At 44.0% G+C, this 19,837-nt stretch overlaps 1 protein-coding gene across 3 annotated transcripts in view; it reads left to right on the top strand.

Annotated features, from left to right (window-relative positions):
• The window catches only part of sorcs2 (sortilin-related VPS10 domain containing receptor 2), a 231,981-nt gene that overhangs the window by 144,475 nt on the left and 67,669 nt on the right, over positions 1-19,837 (top strand). The window lies entirely within an intron of this gene.

Raw genomic sequence — 19,837 nt, 5'->3', positions numbered from 1 at the left:
TGTATAGCCATTTACAGCAGGCCTCTTTTTCTGTGATAATCCAAATATCTGCTAGTGTTTTGTGAAAAAAGGATTAAATTTAGGCTGTCTCTTAACCTCTTAACTCTTGACCATTTTTACCCTGGTCTTTACAGTCTGCGTGAGGTTGTAGAATAGAGTAATATTTCTTCTGTTTTTTCAGTGTCTTTGACTAAAAAAAAAATTAAAAATATGAGAAATAAGGCAGAGAATATAGACTGTAAGACAGTATTTTCTGTAGAGAGCATTGCACTGGATATTATACACAGCAGAAACATCCAGCTCTTTCTCATGAGTGTGTAAAGCATAACAAATGAGAAATGTCTAGCTTAGTTTTTTTATTCTTCAAGAGACAATGCATGCATAAAAGAAACACTGAACACGCGCGCACACACACAGGCACACGTACACACATACATATACACACACACACGTATTCACACACACACGCACACATACATGTATGCTCTCCCTGACGGACAGGCACACACACACACACGCACTCACACACACACACACACACACGCACACACACACACACACACACACACACACACACACACACACACACACGCACTCACACACACACACACACACGCACTCACACACACACACACACACACACACACACACACACACACACACACACACACACACGCACTCACACACACACACACACACACACACACACACACGCACTCACATGCTCACTCGCGCACAGAGCACGCACGGCAGCAGTCCTGAGAGGACCTGGCATGTGTAGGCTCCGCGCTCCGCACCGGTGTAAATAAGACACGGCCGGGCAAGGGGACGACGAGGGGCTGCGGATGGGCGTGAGGGCGCTGTCACTCATGCGAGGGGAGTGCCCGGCCCACCGCGTCTCAGCGGAGGGAGCGTTCGCTCCGGTGCTGTGTGCGCTGGTGTCAGTTCGGCAGCCGTGCAGAAACTGGGCAGAAATATCAAGCGTTTGCATCGGCGGGGGGGCACAGCAGGTGGGGGAGGGGCGTTGTGGCAGGTGGGGGCACGGGGATATTCTCAGCAGATGTTGATTGCTGAGTCTCTGCTGCTTGCTTCAGCAGGCCCAGTGCCATCTTCTCATTCACACGCCGTACGCAAGGCTGCTCTGATCTGCGCATGTGTCTGTCTGTGCACCTGTGTGCTCAGCTTTTGTGTGTGCATGCGACTGTGTGTATTGTGGTTGTGTGTGCAAGGGTGCATATGTGTCACCATGTGTTGAGTTTTACTTTCATTTTGTGTGTGTGTGTGTGTGTGTGTGTGTGTTAGCCCTATTTTGGAGTCTGTAGTGTAATTGTTAATACAGGCACAATTAACTTGTCAAGGGAGGAACAGTTTGTTTGTGCATTAATCTCTATCAGGTTTTGATGCGACAAATCTGATTATTGCCTATTATTCAATTATCTACCAGTATGAAAAATGAAGTTATTTATATAGTTGAAAATAAAATATTAAACACAAAGGAAAATAGTTATATCAAATGTATTTAATTATGTCTTTTGCATTAATGGATTTATATATGATATCGCTACTCTAGTAGTTCAATAGGCGTTCAAAGTAGTAGCATAGTAACGAAGCCAGTAGCGTAGTAGTTCAATGTCTTTATTACTCTCATTATCACCCCCATGCCAAATAATGTGGTATTACAGACACTTGTATTACAGGAAGCTTTAAACTAGTTTATTTTTAGTATCTTCTGAATACCACTATGTTAGCACTAGTCCGCACCCCAAAACAAATGGTCACACTCCTGTTGTACTCACACAGGAAAACACTGAGAAAAAGAAAAATGTGGTTTTCCATCACCTGCACAGTCCCAAAATACAGATATGGCACTACCAACCCACACAACATTGTACATCATTGCACTTTTTTTCTGCACCCTCTAAATTGTGTCAAGTGTGAGTATGTCTGTTTCTTTTTATGTATCTTGCATACAGTGATTTTCTGTGTGTGTGTGTGTGTGTGTGTGTGTGTGTGTGTGTGTGCGTGTGTGTGTGTGTGTCTGTGAGAGAGAGAGAGAGTATGTGTGGGTAAGTGTGTTGCGATTCTGTTGTGAATCATGCATTTGTATGGCCCAGAAAATGGCAGGATTGCCGTTCTGTGGGACCAAACACACAACAGTCAGTGGGAAATCTGTTATGTGTTCATGTTGTTTACATTCCATATGTGTATTACCATGTTTTATGTCACATGTCCAATTAAAGAACAAAATAAAACAGGAAAATGATTGACCTGACGTCATGGAGTCAGTTTACCCTATTATTCTGTCTGTTCACAGTAAAAAGCGTTCAAGAGGTTAAATGTCAGTATATGTGTTTTAAAAAAACAGGAGAATACTCAGGCGGCATTTAGCCAAGCACTGGCTAGCCAGTTGAGTGGAACTGTGTCCAACGGGTGGGTGTGTACCATCTGAACGAAGGCAAGCAAGAGATGAGTGGCTGTGAGCCACCCAGACAGGAGGCTAGAGCTACAGGGGAACATCAAGATGTAAGAGTGATTCTGTCCGCTTATGATTCTCCACCCCCTCATGGCAGACAGGTGCTTTTCCACACAGCAGGTTACACAGCACTGCCGCAACCGTGACAACAGCAAACATTTGCATTGGGAAAAGCTAGTAAGTCCTTTACTGCAATGCTGTGCCGGGGAGTGACAGCAGAATCGGAAATGCACACCATTTTCACAAGTGAAAGCTCTCATTGCAATACTAGACCCACTGGGCATGCTCCGTAGCCCCTGACGCCTGACTTCTCACCGTGGAAAGGTCATTCGCTTGGAAAGTTCTCTGTGTGATGTTTGCACGTAGTGTAAACATCGTAGTTTGCGTGCTTGTGTGCATGCATTTGCAAATTTGTGCCACTCACATTCCTTATTCCCTGGAGCAAGCACCTCAAAGTGGTCAGCAAGTGGTTGCATATCCACACACACACACACACACACGCACATACAGTCATGCAAAAACACACACACACATACACACAGACAAAGGCACACATGACATCCTATAGGCAGATACCATGAATAATTTGTTTTAAATGGGAGCTTGAATTATACAGTAGATTAGATAAAGGATCTCTAGTGCTGGCCCATATCTGCTTAGAAGAATTGAAAGAGCTGAGAAAGGAAGTGAGCTCAGAACAAAGACACAGGGAGTCTTCATAGCCAGTGGTGCATAAGAGGTCACCCTGACCCTCCGCATCCCCTGCATCCTCCTTCAGCTTGTTAATGGTGAAAGGGGGTGCAGAGTGTTACCCCATTAATAGCAATGATGAGACGTCCAGGTGTAGAGCTGGGTAGTGTGAAAGCATTTAGGCTTACCTCTGACTATGGGAGCTACTAGATAAATAAATATTTACTGTGTTAATAATGGCCTGTTCAGAGATGAATTGGAGTTGAATTCCATTACGTTTCAGTTTGATTGTTCTTCTTCATTTCAAGTTCATTTCAAGTTTCTGTTCTGTTGTCACAGGTGTAACGCTTCCTTCGTAAACCTTGAATCAGAGCTTCCCAGTGGAACGTAAATGTTCAATTATAGTACAGCCCTTCAACAGTTACACAACACTGCCGTTATCAAAGTAAAGTATGTGGTGAGGGGCAAAATGACTGCAAATATCCTTTATATGAAAAATCACATTGTTGTGCTTTATAATGAATTGAATCTCTTGTTGGGTACATTACATGGTGTCGCTGATTTTAATTATCACTGGGAATTACATAATCGCTACAGGGTTATTGCTGGGAGCAAAAAAGAGAGAGAGAGGGAGAGGGAGAGAAGAAAAATTAAAGTTAATACCCTGCGCATAACTAATGTGATGTGACAATGGGTATGAATATCTTCATATTTCAGTCCGAGTATATGCGAGTTATAGAAATGTTTGGTGCAAACATAATGACCAAGTTATGAACGCGAAAACGTGGCAATTATTTATGCACGCTGGGCTGGCAGAACCAGAGAGTGACTCATTTTTAACTGATGACATCAGCAGCAGCAGCAGATGTCTCTCTGTCTCCCTATCTCTCTCTCTCTCTGTATCTCAGTCTTCCCCTCTGCGTCTGTCTTTTTTTTCTTTTTTCTGTCTCCCTCCAAACAATCCTTCTGCTTTCATTTTGGCTAGTAATTGATACAATTATATAACTAAAGGCTTGGAAGGAACAGGAACCAGAAGCACCACAAGGACTGTCCACCCCTTCCCTACTGTAGGGCTCTGACCAATTCACCACATGCCTCATGTAATGTGTCATATTTTCAGTGAGCCAGTACACAATAGCACTGAGGCAGAAAGGTAGAGAAGCCACAAATGTAGGTATTATGAAGACTAATGGGAATCATTATAACCCCAAAAATGGGATGATCTCATCATACATCTGTTTAAAAGCAATCATCCAGTCCCGAACTCACTTATTTTCATAATGATAATTAGAATCATTAGAAAGTCTAACACCCAATATCCACGATTTGAATTAATAGCATGCTATTTAAAGAACATAGTGATAGCACCCTGTTATTAGGGGAGAAAATAAACATAACCTTATGTTCTCAGCCTCAGCTTTTTATTTATGTTTCGGGTCTCGCTTAATCTTTTCTCCCTTGTAAAAGAAAATTGCATGTAGAATTTATTATTTATTCTTGCAAAGATCTGAGTATTACTTAACACACTATAACAAGTCCTGTGAGGCTGTGTTAATCCTGCAGCTGGCCACAGTTCAGCTCTACAGCATCCAATCATTAAGATAATCTTTTTCACTTCTGTTTCTGTCTCGAGCATATCTCAGCCTCAAACTCTAGGAACAAACTGTTGTTCTGTTGTGTCTGACCATAACCAGCAGGTCTTGTTCAGAGACCTTGTTGCACTGAGTTGATCTCTGGCTGAAAACAATATTTTATGTCTACATGTTAGCCCTCTAAAATGAATGAATACCAGTTGTCTGTGGTACCAGTTAATGCCTTTGGTACCACTTTACCACTGTGCCAGACAGCAGTAGTGGTAAAAGTGCAGGGCCCGTAACCGAAAGGTTGTTGGTTCAATTCCCAGCCGGGACACTGCTGCTGTACCCTTGGGCAAGGTACTTAACCTAGAATTGCCTAAATATCTGGCTGTGTAAGTGGATAACAAAAAAAACTGTAACCTGTGTAAGTCACTCTGGATAAGAGTGCTAAATGAATATTGACTGGTGGACAATCAGCAGATTTAAAACTTCTGTACCATCAGAGGTCCATCTACAGTATGTCGATACCACACAGATATATGGGATGGCGAGCGGTTCCACAATGTGATCTTCTCCATACAAAATAAAATCTCTGTCCAGTATGGTTTTATGGTATTCATATGTGGTGTGATACCAGCCATTGGGATTCCAAGACAGGATGCAGATTTGAATATCCCTTAAAAACACAGGAGAGATAGGTAGTACCATTTTTTAGCCCTGTAACTGTGAGTCAAACATACAGACAGATGTGTGTGCACTACAGTGAACCAAGCCAGGGGCTTATCCTGGCTGTGTGAAGAGTGATTTTCTGATCCACTAGCCTTCGTATTTCTTTGCACTGTATGATAATTGTGGCCTTCCCCACTCCAGATGTATTTAGATATTATAAAATATTCCATTTCCTTTTTCTGCTGTAGTGTCAAGTGCTTGGGGTGTGAAACAAGTACATTATAAATAGAGTGTGTGTTTCATTAGTAATTGTAGTAGTTGTAGTTATAATGGTAGTTCTTGTAGCAAAGGTTGTCATTAGTAGTAGTTGTAGTGGTAGTTTGAATTGCTCAGTGAAGAAAGGGCTGCTGATGCTGTCTGACGTATTTGAAAGGAAGTCCGTGTGTGAAGCCAAAATGTCCGCCTCTAAACCTCAGGGAGAACGGTCCCTTCACAGCCTCTCAGCTTCCCTTTCCACCTCGTTACCCCGAGTCTGAATCTCCAGGAGACCAGAGGAAGACCACGTCTTCCTCACCCTGCACCCAGCCCAGAAAACCCAGACGCAGGAGATACGCTCTCGCTGTGATCAGTACTCTTTTTCTCTTTCTGTGCTTGGATGTGGCAGTAATAAAGGCTGATATTTAGCTGACCTTGCTTATATGGCATACTTAGTTATATACTAATGTACAAACTATTCATGAACATCTAATGTACAAGAAATGTCCTCTTCTTTTTGCTAGTGCTAATGCCTCATTTTCCAGCAGCGGATATGTCCCAGATGATACTTCCTCAACACCCCAGCTAAGACATATGATGTGGTTTGGATATATTCACTTGTGAAATAAAGAGTTTTCCTCAAAAAGGACTGGGGTGTGTCCCTCAGTAAACTTCCAACTGTTCTGCATAATTTCATTATTTTAAGTGTTTGATTCCTACAAGAAGAACAGTTTGTGCTGCTTTCTATTGGTTTACCCTAATGGTTTGTATAATTATAAGCTATTATCTCTGATTCACATAAAATTGAGAACACTGCATTCACTGCCAGCAGTCTCTAATGAGCTCCTTTTGTTACATTTCTGGAGATGGTTCTCACAGTCCTGCACGGTTCTTTTCTTTATTACTATGGAACAGCCTGTATCTTTTTTTGTTTTTGTTTGACCACTATGCTACGCATCATTGGTTGCCATGGTTCCCTTGTCCTGCTCTGAATTTTATTGGCAAAACAATAGGCTGCATTTACTGAAATGTCAATAACCTAGCTGCGCGCCTCACAGTTTTCTGGCTAAAAATACACTCGGAGTGCTCCGCGGCAGTTTATCACGTTGTTTATGAGAAGGAGAAGAAGAAGCCACAGACTGACGAGGATATTAGCACGAAGACAAACTGCCCTCCAAGTTTCTGCGCACTCGTACTTTCTGCACAGCAGAAAGAAAGGAAAAGAAAAAAAAGCATTAGCAAAGTAGCTGTGGTGTAGCTTCAGCTGCGGCAATGCAAGAATGAATCGGCAGCCTCTGCGCTTAACGCTAACTCACTAACACGAAGGCCACTGTCCTAATCAGTCCACTTAATTCAAATATCAAAAGGGATTTGAGTCCGTACTTACTGTCTTAATGTGTTTCGCTGTGCCCTTGTCAGCTTGTTAAGGGTTTAGCGAAGCTGAAGGTACCCAGGTTGTGGGGCCTTGCATTATACTGTAACATCAAGGGGAATTACCTGTGTGTTGACAAAGTTGTGATCAAAGCCCCCTGCATTTGTCTAGTGCTTAGAGGCGCCGTGGGAAAATATTATTTATTCGTCTTGGGAGAGTTTTTTTTTCCCCTCAGCTGGCAGTGAGCGAGTGGCATATTAAGCGATTTATTCAGCAATAAAATGCATCCTGGAAAACACAAAGTGACTTTTCACAGTAAGGATGGATTTTGTGTCGGTTTTTTTTTTTTTTTTTCAGAGTTGTGGAAAACTACCTTTTTGGAGAAATTGTCAAGGATTCACAACTTCTGTGACTCTGAGATTTAAAAAAAAAAAAACATGCAAAACGGTGCTAGCTGTAAAAGGAGAAACACAGTGGTATTACCAGCTTATTGAAACCTCTGGGAAAAAAAGATGATTTCTTCACGGATTTTATGATTAATTCAGACAAAGAATATCTGCGCGCGCACACACACACACACACACACACATGCACACACACACACACACACACACACACACACTTTTCCACAGAATATCTTATACTTTCCTGAACATTTTTTAAAAGGGAAGACTGCATATCATCCTTCTCACCTTCAGCACGTGTCAAGCACATTTCAAATTAGTGTTTGTGGTGCCGGACGACAAACTGCTGACTTGTATTTTTGGTCTAATTGAAGACAGAAAGGTGACCTTGTTTTGACAGAACACTTCAGCGTGGATCCATTGTTTGTTCTGTTCTCATTAAGGCATTCTTTGTTGGAACGGCTGTTATCGTTCCTGGAAGCGTATGTCTCTCATGGACAGTCACAGGGGCCACAAAACAACTTGACAAACTGACCTTTTTGTGACCAGGTTGAGGGGATGTGGATTGCAACGGTATCGTTGATCTCTAGTGCAAGGATAAGGGCTCCTCTCCTGAAATGTGTCTGTGGGATGATGGATATGTCCTCTGGAGCTTCCCCACTGTGGCTCAAGATGAATTGTGGACCGTAAGCAGTCAGCTCTGCTCTCCACATGTATGTTCTGCTGCCCTTCCTGGCTGATGTAACAATGGAATCAGAACAAGCCTGTTAAGATTCCTCTGAAGTGACTTTGAAAATTCCACAAGCAGCAAAGCGCTGCAATCCTCTCACAGCTCGATAACGTTTCTGTCAGATGCACATTAATTACTCTTTCCAGCTGTTTGCCTTTGATGCAGCTGTTTGCAGCAATCGTACAGCTGACCAAAAACAATGAAAGCAAATGTTTGTAAATGTTTATGTAGCTTGAATGCACCACAGTTATTATAATTTAAGTTCAGCTCCGTTTGTTGGAAAAAAAGCACCATATGGGATACAGATTAATGAACCCTTCACTGTCTCTGTCTCATCAAACAGCTGTTCTCTGAGGTTCTGTTTTATTTAGCTTATTTGATTTTTTCCTCAGGTAACACTATCTAGAGTCCTCTTTGATAATGACAGTAGTCTCTATGACACAGAAGGTGTCTGAAGGGTTGAGTTTGTGGTGTAACTAGTTTGTCACTATACTGTGCTCCCAGCTCTCACTTTCTGTATTACTGTGCTGTATGTGCATTGTAAGGCAAGGTCTCCTAATGACACCCTATGACAGAATTACGACAAGGCATAGCTGATCGGGAGTGTGTTATTTCAGCCGTACTTTCACTGTTGTATCACCTCTTGGCTTATGATTGTGGACGGGTATTGTCACGTGAAGGCAGTCATGGCAGCTGATTCTATATTTAGTCTCTTGTCAGTCATTGGGTTTTCAAACGCGTCAAACCTTACATTGTGACATATCACCTCCGCTCTGGACCACTGGCAGACCCGCTGAAGAGCAAAAGCCTGTTACAGACTCACGGTGTTGTGATTTCACCAGCCAGCGAGACGAATCTGAGAGATATGACACACATCACACATAACATGCATTCATTCTCTGTCCCTTTCAATGTAACAACATTTTTCTATTTATCATAGGACAGGGTATTTTTCTTTTGTTAATGTTCAGCTTTTTTTTTTAGCTGTGAAGAAGCAACCGTAAACACTATGGGTGACCCACTGTGGAGTGCTTGGCTCCCCCTGAGTTGCAGATGTACCTTTATTTGACCACTAGATTGCAAAAATCCTAAATGCAGTCACGGCCCCTGACCCGTGCCTGCTCTTACTCTTGATTTTTACTGTCCTGGACTTTCTAACTCTGTGAGAAGATAAATTCAGGACTAGAGACTTTGTACTCCATCACTAGGAAGGGTGGATATGCAAAATCTTTTCATACTTTTGTTTTTTTATTGATGCAATATTCATTTGTGCATATAAAATCAGACAGACCCCATGCAACAGGGCTGTTTCAGAGAAAAGTGTGCTGCCTTTACCCCACTGGCTAAATATTTCAGCAAAGACACAGGTCCTGAGACTAATGGAGATCTGAAACTGCATAGATCTGCATTGTACAGGGAGAGAGTCAGTGCTGAACCTGCTGTGAACCCAGCTGGTGAGGCTTTTCGCCACACCAGCAAATTCACACCGCATGTCAGATTCTTTTTGCAGGGGTTTATGGAATCATTTCTGCCTAACATTCAAAACGAAATAACAACTAGTGTGGCACTCAGTAGATTGCATAGTAGTTTCGCGTAACAGCTGCAACAGCCCTAAAATCCAATAGCATTTTCCTTGTCCCAAAGGCAATAACTCCACCAAGCCTAATCCAAATCCATCTGTAACTTTTTTTTTAAAAATATGATCCGACTTGGAGACAGACAGACTGCTGCATGGTGTGTGATTACATAACCTCCTCTACACCATCTAGTTATGACAGTAACAAGTTACTTAATTATCAACTGAACTCCAACCCCCCCCCCAAATGGATCAAAATCAATGTTGACCTCCTTGGAGGTCCTTTCAAACAATTTTCTCTAAATAGAAGCACTTTTTTAATGGAGTCCCCTACTGGGTCCAGACACAGCCTCTCTCCGACTGTCACAATAATTAGAGGGGAAAACAGAGCATCAAAGACATATAGAGCTCAGGGCTTCTCTGCCGGTGTTGTTTGAACGTAAAGGAACTTGGGTCATAATGTCTCTGCAGCCAAACCGGTTTATAATGAGGCTGTTACAGAAAGATAACCAACCATAATGTGGAGATTTCCCACCAGGGTGCTTACTGGACAATCAGGGAAAATAAATCATTTTTACAAGTGAAATAAAGTATTTACGATTATTTCATGCTGGAGGATTGGGATGTGACTTAGAATATATATATATATATATATATATATATATATATATATATATATATATTTCATATATATTCATGGGGTTGACATCCTTCTTGAGGGTAAAATTGCAAGATTTTGTGTGTGTGTGTGTGTGTGTGTGTGTGTGTGTGTGTGTGTCTGTGTGTATGTGGGTGTCTGTGTGTCTGTGGGTTGATCTGCAAGCCTCTCACCCACCATCGGTGTCTACAGAAAACTGTGGTCTTTTGGCACTATAGGTTTAGGCTTCTCATACAGAGTAGGCTTTGCAGCTGTGAGGCTGAACATTTCTCTCAGATCAAGGACCTCCCCACCCAAGCAGAAACAGCCCTCTGATGGTGCCGCGTGACGGCAGAGAGTCTGTGAGCCGGGCCGTAATCATCCCTGGAGTCGAATGGGTCTCAGCCCTATCTCTCCTGCTTACTGGTCCAGTGAGATCCCCTCAACAGCCTGAGTTTTCATTCCCTGTGTAATTGGTGGTCAGTGGAGGTTGCAGTGTAAGCGCAATGTTCAAAAGAGAGAGAGAGAGAGAGAGAGAGTGAGAGAGGGAGCAAGAGAAAGAGAGAGCAGAGCAGTTGAAATCCACAGCAATCCGGTAATTATTCCATCACAGGTTTCACCCATATCAGGGTCATTGAATTAAAATTGTAACGTGGCTGGTTCACTCAGCTGCTGGTTGACAGGTATCTCTTAAGTCTTTAGCACTGAGGGTCTCCAGGACCAGGTGGGAATACCTGGACTTGAGCATGTTGGGAATGAAAGGAGAGGAAACAACACGACCCATTTCCTGCCTCCGCACGAGGTGTCAGCAGATCATGCTTTCAGATTATACCTTTTTGCCTTCTCTATCATCAGTGAGAATTTCCAGCAGCTCGGCATCTCCCTTCTGTTGTAAAGCAGTTCCAGAAGACCTCATGCTTGCTCCTTGGTCCCCAAACAAGATGAAAAAACACTGAGGTTATAAATAGAATAAGCTCCCTCTCCCAAAAAAAGAGGACCACATTTCACTGAGAGCTCCACAGAAATCCTTCCCGGTGATTTATAAGATGTCTGTTGCTTCACCAATTCGTTCTTTTCTGCACGCAACGGCAAAAGCGATAAATTCCCTCAGATAAATGATGGCGTCTGTTCATGGGTCGCGTGCTTTGTGACCGGATTCTTAAACGCACTAATCTGTCAGCCCTACCATTCTAAGTGAGACTGGAGGCAGTCTCACCTGACAACACCCGGCCTCCGTCATCACCTTGATTTAAGACACTAAACCACAATACTGTGCACTTTGTGCCTTATTTTGGTAACATAGATGGTACATAGAGTTTGCCAGCTGTGGTGTCTGCAAATTGATTTGCATTTTGGATAAAACGTTATCCCCCATTTATTTTACATTTTCCTCAGAGCTGAGGCATTACTCAGAGAAATAATTTTTTTTTTATGGAAAAATCACATATTGGGTTCCAAATTGAAGCTAATTTAACTTTTCCAATAACTGCACAACAACACGAGTTCATCTTCTGCTGGCTCCCACTAGAACTGTTGCAAAAAAACTAAAAAAATTTTAAAAAAGATTAAATTATAAGTTCAAGATACATCTCAAGACTCAAGACAAATTGTGTATAACACCACAAAGTGTAGTATAGGGGCCTATGTACCATTTGGTTGTTTGTTGGTTTCAGAAACTCAACAGTTGCATTTATAGCATTTGCAATACACTTACAATCCAGTCAGATAATAGCTGCTATACCTGGAAATACTGTGACTTTTTCACTGTCTTACAACCTAAGTTTGAATTGTTGTTAATACATTTATGGGGAAGAAAATATAGGAAATTCCCATGCTGTGTAGCGAACTACAGTGACTTTAATTTTATCTGCTCTTAAATGATTGAATCAGTCTCAATACCAACTGCATTAGAGATAATGTAATTACTGTATTAGGGTTCTGCATTCATGTTATAAACTAAACCAGAGTACCATACTGTGGAGGAAACCCCATAGATTTCTCTATTCAATGCATTGGAGGAATGTCGTAGAGTCTAGGAAAATCATTTACATGGTTTAACCTACTTAGCTGAAAATAAATATGAATCAGTCTCTTACAACTGCTTCTTCAAGTCAGCTTCTCTCAAAGAGAACATTTTAGGAGGTACATATTTAGAAACTTTTTTTTCTCAGTGATTTTACAAAGCTGTGATCAAACACTTCTACATCACGAGCCGTGGTTACATGCTGAAAAATAAATGATTTGGAACTGAACTTTTCCTGGGGAATATGACAAATGGATCTAGAAATTCTGAATAAATAGATATATCCCGCAGATGTCTAGCAAGCTATCTGACAATTAGAGATAGATTATTGTTTGTTTTGCTTGGGTTTTACGAAACCAATATGCCGGGGGGAGTACTAATAAACACTGATCATTGATCTGATTAGTGTTTATGATCATTGATCATTGATCACTGATCATAAACACTAATAAACACTGATCATTGATAAAATGATCAAATTCTCAGCTAATCTCACTCTCTCTCTTTTCTTTCCATGTCTCCTCCACCTCTCATGGAACGCCCTCATCTCAGGTAAGGAAACAGACATTTCTATTAGGATGCTAACATTCCAGCTGCATGGAATCAGTCAGTCTGTTTAAAAGCGCTGTAAAGCCCATCAGAGACGCCGCTGGAGTCCTGGCGTGAAAGCCTGCTGAACCATCACAGACTCTCTCTAGGCCCGGCTAAAATTATTCATTGGTTTTCCCGTTGCAGCATTAATTTTTAGCATATGCTCCCAAGAACATCTTCACGCTAACACCCCCCCCCCCCCCTTTAAAGTAAGGAAGAGGGAAGGATGCTGGTTCTTTGTTCAGGAGCTGGGGAGGGAATATGCACTGCCTGATGAATTGCCTCTGGTGGTTGAGTGAGGCTTAGAGATGCATTTTCTATCTGTCTCCTCGCGAAGAACGGCCTGCTCTGTAATCACATGGAGTGAGAGTTCACACTGACAGATATGGGAAAGTAAGGAGCGAGGAAGAAAAAAAATCTCTCCTTGTGCCACTACCGTGACCACCCTGAGTAGAAACATGCAAATATGCTGTAACGTGGTTTCCCCAACGAGGGGTGATTTTCACCAGGTTTAAAATACAGTCACGTCCCGTGGTAGTCGGTGGCGCCTACGACGCTGTCCCTGTGGTTGCTGCATGGTTTTGTCCCTTCTGCACCATAGCCGTGATTGGTTTCATATCTGTCACATCATTTAGCGATTTTTTTTTACCCTATCAGAGGGTATCAGTAAACCATCTCACAGACAAAATTGCTTGTGTGAAATTCAGGTACGAGCGCACAGGGCCACATTCCCAGCTATCACAAATGAACTATAGCAGGCAGACTTTGGTCTGGGAGGCTACAGCACCTTACAGTGAATGGACACTGTTTTCTTTCCTCTGCCCTTCTGCAATAGAGCACACAAAGGATTTAAATCTGTAAAGACTGACAGTAAACTGATGCCATCTGTCACTTCGTAGAATGCTACAGAGGCGTGTTGCCTTGCCCCTATCTCCCTGCAGCTCTCATTTGCAGGACCCCAAAGAAAAAGCCCAACTGACATATCTGAGACCTGTCCTGGGCAGGCGAATGCTGTACAAGCCAAAACAAAGACCTGCACAGCCTGAGAATATTCATAACTATAAATCATAACAACAACAATCTATCAATTGGTAGCATTCACACCAGAAAATGGTCATTTTATTCAACATACCCCGTCAGTCAATTCCATTGAGGTACACTACATTTGCCATGTTTTCTGCATTATTAAAAACGGCACTAATGTTGTAGGCGAGGTACTGTGTTGTCTGGGGACGTCATTCGCTGTTGATCAAAGTTATGTTTTACTGCGTCACTGGCTCCTTTCCTTTGAACTTTAAAAATCCACGTATTTTCATCATCATAGCTCTTACCATTTGCATTCTCAGCACTAAAAGGCAGAGATGTGGTGTGTATCACAGTGTTACGGGGGATAAGAAAGGAGGTGGGCCACTGTCGTTTTTACAGCACAGTGCACAGTGCGTTTCCTTTTTTAAAGGTTTAATGGACATCAGACATCTTTGGATGGGTCACATTATGACTTGGGACGCTTGTGCTCCTCAAAATAGATGTTCTCCTGCCATGGAGCTTTTTCATCTCGCATTTAGTCACTCAGCCTTTTTTTTAGTGTGACGTATGGAGAATTTTAACAGGAGCAACTGAGGTGAGTTACCTCGCTCAGGGGTAAAACTGACCTACCTCTGGGGCAGGGTCTTATCCATGCTCACAGGGCACTCAGGTTCATTCCTGTACTTCTTTTCTCGCTGACGTGATATTCTTTCACCAATCAGATTGCTTGCCCATCAGGTCACCTCGTTTTTAACATTGTGACACCATTCTGTCTGTGTTTGGTATCTGTGACGCCTCTTATATATCAATATGTATATGTGAATTTCACCTACTGTCAACAGTTGCTATTTTATAATATAATTACTTTACATAAAATCTGTGGTTGGACTCTGTGGGGAGAAAGTGTTCCCTTTCAGCTTCTCATTAATAAGCGTGAGAGAGAGGGAGAGAGTGAGAGAGAGAGTCTCATAATTAAGACGGTTGGTGTAGTTCGATTTGTGAACCGAACAGCTGAAATGCCTCAGAGACCGTCCTGCGTCGTCACATCCCGATGTGTGGTAATTAGCGATTTGCCACTATGCTGTGAACACTGGCGGGTCCTTGTCAGGTTCCTGTGGCCCTTGGCACTAAACTACACAGGCAGACACATGTAAACAGCACACAGTGTGCACACACATCCACAGGCATATACAGGCACACACACACACCTACGCTTACTCATGCGCGCGCACACACACACACACACACACACACAAACAGACACACACAAACAGACACACACAAACAGACACACACGGACAGGACACACACACAGCTGTGTAGCAGTTGTCCTCTCCCAGACTCCTCTGCTCCTCAATCAATTACAGGATATATAGCCACAGGTTTAACAGAGTTTGTTTAACAGAGATTGTAATTTTGGAGACGGCAATCATTTAGACAGGTGGCTGTCTCTTTCATGAAGGGCAGGAATTCATCTTCCTTTCTCTCTCTCTCTCTCTCTCTCTCTCTCTCTCTCTTTCTCTCTCTTTCTCCATTTCTCTCCCTCTCCCCCGCCATTTGGCGGTGTTCAGTATGTCTCATGACAGCTGCACAAGGGGACGTTAACCTCCTCATGTGAAGCTAAATTGTTTTGTTTTTTTATTTTTTTACCCACCCTGGCCTCATGCCAGCTTTAGGGCTACTGTGTTGAAAGATGGAGTGGAGTGCAGAAAGAGGGAAAGAGGAGTGAGAGGGAAAGGGTCCTGAGCTGACCCTGGTTGGGGGGGGGTTGCGCTTGAGCTCAGGGCCTGTGTCAGACCTGTAGGTGGCGTACAGACAATAGACAGTCACCCATGAGGCACAGATACGCAAAGAGACTCCGAATGGAACTGCCAAGGACAAGCCATCCCAGAACTCAGCGTGGCAGAAATTCACTCGTGTTGCACCCTATCACCGAATCCTGCAGAAATGCCAGCGATTAGCCGGTCTGGCATGGAGGGAGGTCAGAGGGTGTTTCCAGCACAATGCGCAGGCTGTGTCAGAAGCCTCAGGAAGTGGGGTTCTGAAGGTGCAGACTGTTCCCGAGCGTTCATGCACACTCACACACACACACACACACATGCACACGCACGGTGTTAATGACCCGTCCTGGTGTCATGCAGCCTGCCTGGCTCTCTGTGCCGCAGAACTTCCAGTGGCCTCTTGGATTAACGGTCGAACGAGCTGAGGTATGGAATTTGATTAAAGTTTCATGTCTCGCTGCACATGTCCAGACTCAAAGTATATGTATTATTTTACATGGCCTGTAACAGCAAATCTGCTTTTCCGGAAGCCCACTGAGGAGAGATAGCCCCCTGAGAGCGGGACAGAGGAGCTGAAAGTGACAAGTGAGTCACATCTCGGCAGGAGAGAGAGCGAGGGGGGGAGTGTGCTTTTGTCACTTTGCATTATTGATTCACTGAGCAAGGACCACATCCAGCGTGCGTATGGTTTTACTTATTAACCGTCTATGCAGCTGCCAGGCCACTGGTGGAGAGGAGTTTAAGTGCTTCCCTAAAAGGCTTTAACAGAAAATAGCGAAAAGTCTCACTCAACCTCTCTCACACTTCCATTTAAACTTCACCTGGGCACGCAGGAAACACGTCCCCTCCCTGCCAAATGTACAGCAGCAGGTTAGAAAATAGCACCCTCCTGGTGACACCAAGTGAAATGACACCTCCCGAAATGACGTCCGGTCCATTCCGATTCTCCCTGTTTGTACGTTCGTTCAAAGCAACGTCGCACTCAAAGTGCACCGGTTTTCAGCTGTTCCGCGAACGGCGGCTCCGTTTGAGTGCTCATGGCGCAAAGCTGGCAGGAGGGGCCGACCGCTGACGGAGTCATACGTGGCACAGGGAGCTGGTGAGTGGTGAAGCCGCCGCTTGACAGGCAGCGTATACCTCCTCACGGCACCTGCCGTTGCCACCAATTACAGCAACAGCAGGTGAGCCAGGGAAGCGCCATTAATCCTTTCTCCCAGACTAATCTTTTCCATCTTTAATTCTGCTCCCGCCATCTATCTTTGGAATATGAATGATAGTTTTGGGTCGTGTCTCCGCCGAGCGCCTACGACGAGCTGACAGCGGGCGGATTCGCCCCGCGTTTGCCGGGCTATAAAAATACCGCGGCGTGCCCCGCGCGTGCTCTCATTAAATACCTGTCACCCGCAATCAGGGACGTGATAATGCAGTGTGTGTGTGTGTGTGTGTGTGTGTGTGTGTGTGTGTGTGTGTGTGTGAGTGAGCGCGCGGATGGAGAAACAGGAATAAATGTCAGCACGTCACGGAGTGATGATGTATCGGCCCCTAATTGAGCTGTCCCCGACGACATTCCCAGACTAATAAGAGCTGTAAAACAATGGAGACACCGGAGGCATCACTGAACCCCTGTCCCTCAACCCCCCCCAACACACACACACACACACACACACACACTCCCCCTACCCCCCCACTCCATGTGCCAACCATAGTCCCTCAGGCAAATCCCTCAGGTCTCGTATTTTATCCACATGACAATTTGTATTGCTGGAGGAGAGGAGATAAAGATCTGTATAGGCACTTCTGCTGTATCGGCACCCCCATCCTGAGCTCGGCGCAGGTATGATGGAGCTGTCAGCCCTAAACGCCAACCGGTTACACAGCTGCTGATTCTGCCACATTCCATCATTCATCTTCATTTTCACATCTTCCCTGCCAAAAAAAGTTAAATCAGCCAATTTCGTAGATTTTTCGATACGTTTATTATGAAGTACCACCAAAAACCAAAAAGTCCCTTTCAGCAACAATGGATGATGAAGGCGTGCTTGTTTTAGAAATCTTGGAGTTTTGAATAATTAAACACATCCCCAATTTGGAGTGTGTGACTAGCTCTTTTCAACATTTAGTTTGTAGTTCTGTCAGTCGCCTGTCAACTCAGTAACTACAGTGTGTTTTCTTGGTCTTTGATTGAAAGGTCATATCATACGTCCTTAAGAGTTTTTTACCCCTTGAGAGTAAAATTGTAAATTGGCTTTCCGCAGTGTTTCTCTCCAGCTGTTTTGGACATGATGGCCAATGCCCTTTTCGACTTGCAGAGGAGCTGTGAATTATTGAATCGCCACATTCCTCATACGTCCAAAAGATTAGTCAGTCTCTCTCACACTCACACCTCTCTCAGTATTTTCACCCTGGGGGTGCTGACAGTGTGGTCTCTGTGAAATGAGGGAGTTGGGAGGGGGGAAAACTGGGTTGGGAGGTCAGCTTGGCACGTCCAACTGGTGCTCTGGACCAGGTTCTTTTTGGCCAAGGTTCCGATTTAGACAGAGGGGATTAAGTCAGTCAAGGAGAAAAGAGTGTTCCATTACTTCAGTAGGAAAGGCATTGTACCCAGAAATGGCAGCTTTGCTCTGACCGGTTGAATGATCCTAGGGGAGGTGATTCATTGGGTCAAACACTATAAAGGGAGAGAGGCAGCATGATGACATCCTGGTGGTTGTACACACACAGAGGTTATCAAAACAATGATATTGTAATTAATAAAATAATTGAAAGGCAAAGGTAAAATAGGCTTTCACAGTGCAGACAGTAAGCAAAGAGAGCTGACCGAGGACCCTCCGGAAATGTGTGCTGATTTCAGCTTTATAAGAGGCCCTTCTCATTATTGCCATCACAAGACCTGCGAGGGACACAGTGGCGTGTGCAGGCTAACAGGGCCTGAAACGAGGGAATGCTTTCGGGGCTTTGGAGGAAGAGAGAGAGCCACAGTAGAGGCACAGCGGTTACTGGGTGATAATGAGTCCCGTTTGGACGTAGGAAGACCCTGCTGCTCCGCCCGCCACAGGGTTTCTCTTCCAAGTGAAGCCTCTTTTATTCCTCTCTCCCAGAAGTCACATAGCACTCAGTCAAGGCTTGTATCACGTGGTGCTCAGGCAATTCAGGTTCCCCCTGATGTTCAGGCGCTGTATGTATTGTGTAAGATCCAGGAGTCACTCCGTGGGACTGCAGTCCACACTTGGTGCCTGAAAGACACAGAAGGAGGGATGATGAGAGGAGGGAAAAGGTTTCCTTTTCGGTTGCGCTGGCGCTGGAGTACCACACCATGGGTGGGTCCGGTGAGATTATGTTTAAGCACGTGGGCTTCTGTTCGCTGCTTATGTTTCGATGTAAGTTAGCACGGAGATGTGTGGTGCATGAGAATATTTTTTCCACATAGCCAGAGATCAGAGCCAGAGACTCTGCCACTCCCACAGTCACACACAGATCTCCCGCTTTTGCTCCAGGAGGAGACGGCCTCGTCTGAGGAAATCGGTAATGGACAAAGGAAGCCAGCATGGAGATTTTCAGGAGTGAATGAGTGTGCTCATCGAAGTCCAAAATAAACCTTTAAAGGGTTGTGTTCAGTACGAATCATGGCAGGTTAGGTGAGTCACTCGTTGCTGTGCCTGAATCACCTAGGGCACACACTGCAATTGTCAATGTGTGTGCATGTATGTGTGTTGGTAGCTTAATAGCAGCTGAACACGATACATTTCTATTCCTGTGCTAATAGCTCGGTTTAGAGTATGGTGCCATAACCTATATTTTCCTCCTCCTTATTAGCTGCTTGCTGTCGCTTTCTCTCTGTAACCAAGCCTGTAGCCTGCCAATTATGAGAAGGTGCGTTTAGCAGAAGGCCACTGATGAAAAGCCTGGTCTCTGGACGCTTCTCAAGAGACTGCGCTATGAAAAGGAGCATACAATGCAGGACCTTGGGCCTTGTACCCGCGCCTCCTCCATCTCAGGATTACTCACGGCTGTTTCAGTTAGGTGCTGAAAAGGA

Source organism: Megalops cyprinoides, chromosome 18 (genome assembly GCF_013368585.1).
Source record: "Megalops cyprinoides isolate fMegCyp1 chromosome 18, fMegCyp1.pri, whole genome shotgun sequence".
Lineage (NCBI taxonomy): Eukaryota > Metazoa > Chordata > Actinopteri > Elopiformes > Megalopidae > Megalops > Megalops cyprinoides.
The sequence above is the reverse complement of the archived record's forward strand: the minus strand, read 5'-3'. Positions and strand labels throughout refer to the sequence as shown.